Source organism: Ipomoea triloba, chromosome 15 (assembly GCF_003576645.1).
Source record: "Ipomoea triloba cultivar NCNSP0323 chromosome 15, ASM357664v1".
In the NCBI taxonomy this organism is placed as follows: domain Eukaryota; kingdom Viridiplantae; phylum Streptophyta; class Magnoliopsida; order Solanales; family Convolvulaceae; genus Ipomoea; species Ipomoea triloba.
The window spans coordinates 24,683,114-24,689,085 of record NC_044930.1 but is presented as its reverse complement, the minus strand read 5'-3'; positions in this window follow the sequence as shown (position 1 = coordinate 24,689,085).

Below are 5,972 nucleotides of genomic sequence, written 5' to 3'. Positions count from 1 at the left end.
GTTGACATTTCTTATAACAAGTTTTGTATGTTTTAGAGTATATATTATAATAAGACTATGAGTCATACCAACAAAAAAAAAAAAAAAGGACTATTAGTCATATTATATTCAATACTTGTAGTCAATTTACTTTATAATTTGAGTATCATTCAATAATATATATAATCCTTATGTAAATGAGTTGTTATCAAATATAAAAGATTTCATTTATAATATGATATGATGTGTTCTTATTACTAATCAAGTAAAACTTTGTTTAATCTATAAACCCAAAGTAAAAAGTGAGTTGGAATTGAAAGATAGATATGGTTGAACAGCTGTGATGGGATAGAGTAATAATGCATTACAAGTACTGATAGAGTAATTATGTTGTACAAGTAATGAGATAATCAACAATAAATTATGTTGTACAAGTAATGAGATCAACAATAAATGGAGATGTAGATGAAGATAGAGATGATTTTATCGGCCTATGCCATTACGACACATTACAAATGAGTTAATTGACTTTGTGTTTTTCGATTGGTTGGTCAAAGCGTGATAGTGCTTCAAGATGCTCATCATGGCATCCTATGTCTAATCTCCGAGGCTACAAGTGTACGTAAGTAAATTAAATTAATTCTTGCAAGCTAATTCGAATTCACTAGGGTTTCTCGATTAATTTTACAAAATATAGATAATTTAATCTGAAAAACTAAACACACTACTTAAATTATTAGACTAATTAACCTCTACTCTACAACCCATCTATTAAACTACAATAAGATAGCTTATCAGCCAAAGTGTAGCTTGTTTGACCAACTTTAACTTGTTTGACTGGTCAAATAATTAGTGTGACCCTAATATAAATGTTTGGTAAAAAACTTTTTGACTTAACTTTATTAATGTCAATAAGTTAAAAATGAAAAATTACTTTGAGTAGTTTATTGATATCAACTTATTTCATTTTGTTTTAAGAGTCTAATTTACCTTTAATAGTTATTGGTTATTGTGATGTTTATATTTATTTAAGTTTTATTAAAATTTACATTTTTAATATCACCAGAATTGCCTAGAGCTCGACATTTGAATTGACTCTTTGCCAACACACCCACACAAAAAAAAAATTATATGTTTGTCCCTGCTTATATGGCATTTTACATGTAATCAATTAACTAAGAGTAGTTTTCAAAAAAAAAAAAATTAACTAAGAGTAAATAACTAATTTATCAAATACAACATTTAAATTATTAAACTAATTAGTCATTACTCTACAACCCATCCATTAGACTACAATAAAGTGTTTGGAAATGGCTTATTAGCCAAAGTCTTGTTTGACTGGTCAAACAGTTAATATGAATGTTTGGTAAAACAAATTTGAATTACCTTATTAATGCCAATAAGTTAAAAATAAAAAAGGTACTTATTGATATCAGCTTATTGTACTTTTGTTTTAAAGAGTCTAATTTACCCTTAATAGTTATTGGGTATTGTGTTGTTTATATTTACTCAATTTTTATTTAAATTTACATTTTTAACATCACTAGAACTGCTTAGAGCTCGATATCTGAATTGACTCTTTGCCTTACGCACACACCCGCACTAAAAACTTTCTGGATTCTCCACTGCTTCTATGGCATTTTATTGTAATCAACTAAGAGTAAGCAACTAATTTACTAAAGACATTTTTATAACCAACGAACATAATTAATCAATTACCAGCTAACACAATCAACTATCAACTATCCACCATCGAATGGCCAAAGAAACCAAAGATTAGAGAAAGCTATAGCTTAGCTTGTAGGATGACATACACAAGCAAAGACCTAGTTTGTAGTTGGTTGTTGTACATGAATAAGTGAAGGATGGGCAATTGGGCATGACCTATATATCTATCTATACCTATCCATCCATCCATGCATGCAGTTTGCAGGCTGAGCTTTCCACTTGTCTTGCCAGCTATACCCAACAGTGACTCACTCCTTAATTATTACATTTTGCAGAAGCTGAGCAGGCTGACACGTGGCGCCTCACGTCGGATAGAACCGTCACGTCGCTGCCTCCTCTCTCTGACGTTGACGTCCGCCGTGTCGTTTTCCGCTTCCGTACGGAACGTGCTGCCACCACACATTTGCGGCTTCGCCGCTGGGCCCCGCCGCCCCATCAAATAATTTTCTTTTGTCGCCGCTCGTCTTTTCTCCCTCTAATACTCCTTTTCTCCTCCTCGGTTTTTCTTTGTTTTATGCGCGGATACACGGAATACCAATATATTTCATGTTTGAATATATTATAGTAGCATCATTGTTACCTTTTTAAATGAAAGATCGTTTAAATTTGAGTCTCATTTCAATTAATTCAAAAAAAATTGATATTAGTCTTAGATTCGAGTTTCATCTTAATCAAATCAAGAATGTTGACATTATATTACATATAAGTTAGATTGTAGTACTTACTCTAGAAGTACATATATATTCACAATTTTTTTTAAATAAATAATGAAAATTCTAGTTATCCAATTATAATATATAGTCATTTTACTATATTAGTTATAAGTTTTTTAAGAATATCAAATATTTAATTTATATTATCATTGAAAATTATTATTTATTTTTTTAAAAAAAATATTAGTGAAAATGTAATACTTTTGTGATATATAGAAAAGTATTACTCCATGTCTCAGTTTACATGTCATATTTATTATCTATTAGTTAAATTAATTCGGTTTTCTTTTCTATATGTTTTCTTTATTATTTTTTATTTTTAAAAAATTTAATTTTTTTAGTTTAATAATATTTTATTGTAATTTTTAAATATATAAATCTTATAATCTTATATAATAATATTAAATTTAATATTATGAAAATTTGAATGGTAAATAAATAAGTTCAATCAAGTTTCATTAATTGGACCACATACAAAAAAAAAAAAAAAAAAGGACGTACGATGAAATAAGTACATTTTTACTTAAAAAATATATTTCATATTTGAGATTTATTTCACACAAGACCAATTGTCAATTATATATGCTTGTAACAAATTTTACCTCCGTGACCAGTTGAGCTACCCATGCGAGCAATTGCCAATTATACTTGTCATCACAATTGGTCACCAAATTATCAAGGGCAACATAAACATTAATAATTATGATTATTGAAAAAAAAATGTTTAAAATTAAATTTGCACCATTCTTCTGTAAGTATTAATTAATCTAAACTTCAATTTGGAATAATATTGATTTTATTAAGGAGAAAAATGTTTCAAGTTTACAAAATTAACCTTAAAAATATAAGAATTTAAGTATTTAACGGTGAAAATTAACATTTGCATCACTTTCTAAACTAATTCCACTACAATCTTAGGAATCAAGTGTAATATAATAACCAATACAATTGAAAAATGAATTGACTATTCAATTATGATTGAAGAATCAAAATTGTCATTTTTTTCCCCTAATTGTTCCTCTCCTCTTACTCTTTTTCTTCTTCCTTGTGTGAAAGATGAAAAAGGATAGGGTAAAAATCATAGCTAGGGATACTTTTATTGAAAGTTAAACTAGTTTAGCTGCTAGGATTATTAATGTCGATTCTTCTTATTGGAATGCATCATTAATTAGGACGCAACTAATAAATTGTTATTATTATTATTATTATTATTATTATTATTATTATTATTATTATTATTGTCCATTTAGATTTGTTTGATTACAAAAAGGGTTTATACATTTTGAGAATCATCAATTTGGTGGTGTCTTAGAAAGATTATTCACTAAAATTCCGTATGTTCATATTTGGGGAGCTTAAAGATATATTAAAAAATTATTTTCATAAAGTTATTTAAAACAGCTTATTAAAATAAACTTAAAACTTTGACTTCTCACCTCCAATAATTAAGAGACATACATACATGGAGAATCATATCAATATCAATCTTTTTCAATGAAAGATAGGCTGTAATTTTGATTGGCCTAAGTTTAATAACATGTACAAGTCCCAAATAATAAGCATCTTTTTAAAGTTAAAAGTTTTACTGATTTAAATGCTGTCGACATAAATTCTTTATTAAAAAAAATGATAGAGTACATTCTGTGTTATACTTTTCAAAGTATGAGTATGAACGTTGATATTTTAACCCAATGGGATAGCTTAGGTGGGTGAGCTCTCTTTGTGGAGAAGAATTTCAGGAGAACCCAGGTTCGATTCTCACAAGTGACGATTCCTTCTGTGTCTCTCCTGGACTGTTAAACGGACAGAGAGTGACGATTCCTCCTGTGCCTATGTGCCCCTCCTGGACTGTTATTAAGGCACTGTTATTAAACGGACAGAGAGTGACGAAGGCATTGTTATTAAACGGACAGAGAGTCCTGTGCCTCTCCTGGACTGTTATTGGATTTATAATAATTCTGTAATTTGCCAATTACACTGTCGTTGGTAACCCTAGCCTAAGACACTGATGGATTGATGTGTTCGTATTTCGTTATTATTTCTTGTACGTTGGCCCATGTTGAAGAAATTAATGGACTAAAAACATTGTAATTTCGTGAACTTATTAATTACTCATAGATACTTACGGAATTCAAATAAGACCAGAGTTCACACTGTACTATGAATCCTAGTTCATGTGTATGTGTTTTGTATTGTGATTTTTTGTGTTTTGCGTTAGAAAAATTTTGTACCTAAAACAAATTAGTATTGTTTTGTATGCAAGTTAAAAATTTATGTGTCTTATGTTATAAATTTCTGTATCTTGTTTTATGAATTTCTGTGCCATGTGTTGTGAAATTTTGTGCCTATGAACACAAATTATGTACCTAAATCAAATTTGAAAAATAAGTAAATATATAGCATGTGTATGTGTGTTTGTGTTATGAAATTATATACCTTACGAGTATGAATTCTGATCCTCGTCGTTTCAATCCAAGATTCATATATAATGCTATGTCTTGTGTTGAGATTTTTTGTGTTTTGTGTTAATAAAATTATGTAACTTACATGTATGAATTCTATACCTCGTCATTTCAATTCAGAGCCTATAATACTATGTGGACCCTAGTCGATGATATAAATTGACATAGTTACCCTAACTCTCCAAAGATACAAGTGTAAACAAGGTAGTTTTAGATAACCATGTGTTTCTTGATCAATCAAATATTTCCATTCCATTAAAAAAAAAAACAAACAATCTTATAATGTCCACTCCAACAAAAGAAAAATAGCCGTTCGTACGGGCAATTCATGTAGTTCTTGTGTAGTAAATTATGACCAATGATATATGATCGAGTCATGGCGCAATTGCAGTGTAAGAGTTCACATAATGTGGTAGACTCTTTTTAAGCATCATACAGTGACCCTCCCACCTAATTGACTATTGAGTCACATCCATTACATTGTAGTCAAAGAATTGGCCCTAGCTATTATTGCAGCATTAATGAATTGGAAAACAATATCAATGCCAATGGTTCCCTTATCTGGACCAAAGTACTTCAATGTTGGAGGGTACCTCTAGTTTGACTTTGATGACCTAAAGAGAGTATGTATAACATGGCCCTAATTATTAATGAAGAGGATGGCTGGACCAATATTATGAATTGCAGAAAGACTAGACTCATACATAATTCAATTATACTAATGTGACACCCAAGAAATAAACTAACTGCTAGCTAGAAAGACAAAGAAAAGATTGGCACAGCCCATGATTGGAAACAAACAAACAAGAAATCATGAAATCTAGACCTCACATGAACCAAAGTGAAAAGTTTTTCACCCCAAAGAAAGGGTTATGTGCTACCATTGATGGATATATATACATATAAATATGTCTGTTTGGAACAGAAAACCATTATAGGGTTATTAGGCCTATATATACATGTTGTCTAGCTGATGATATGTCCAGTGGAGACACAAGATGTGAGATCCATGTGAGTGACAGTAACAGCCCTATCTCTACCATTTGCCACAACAGGGTCCATTGTTCTTTTAATTTCCATGGTTGAAAAA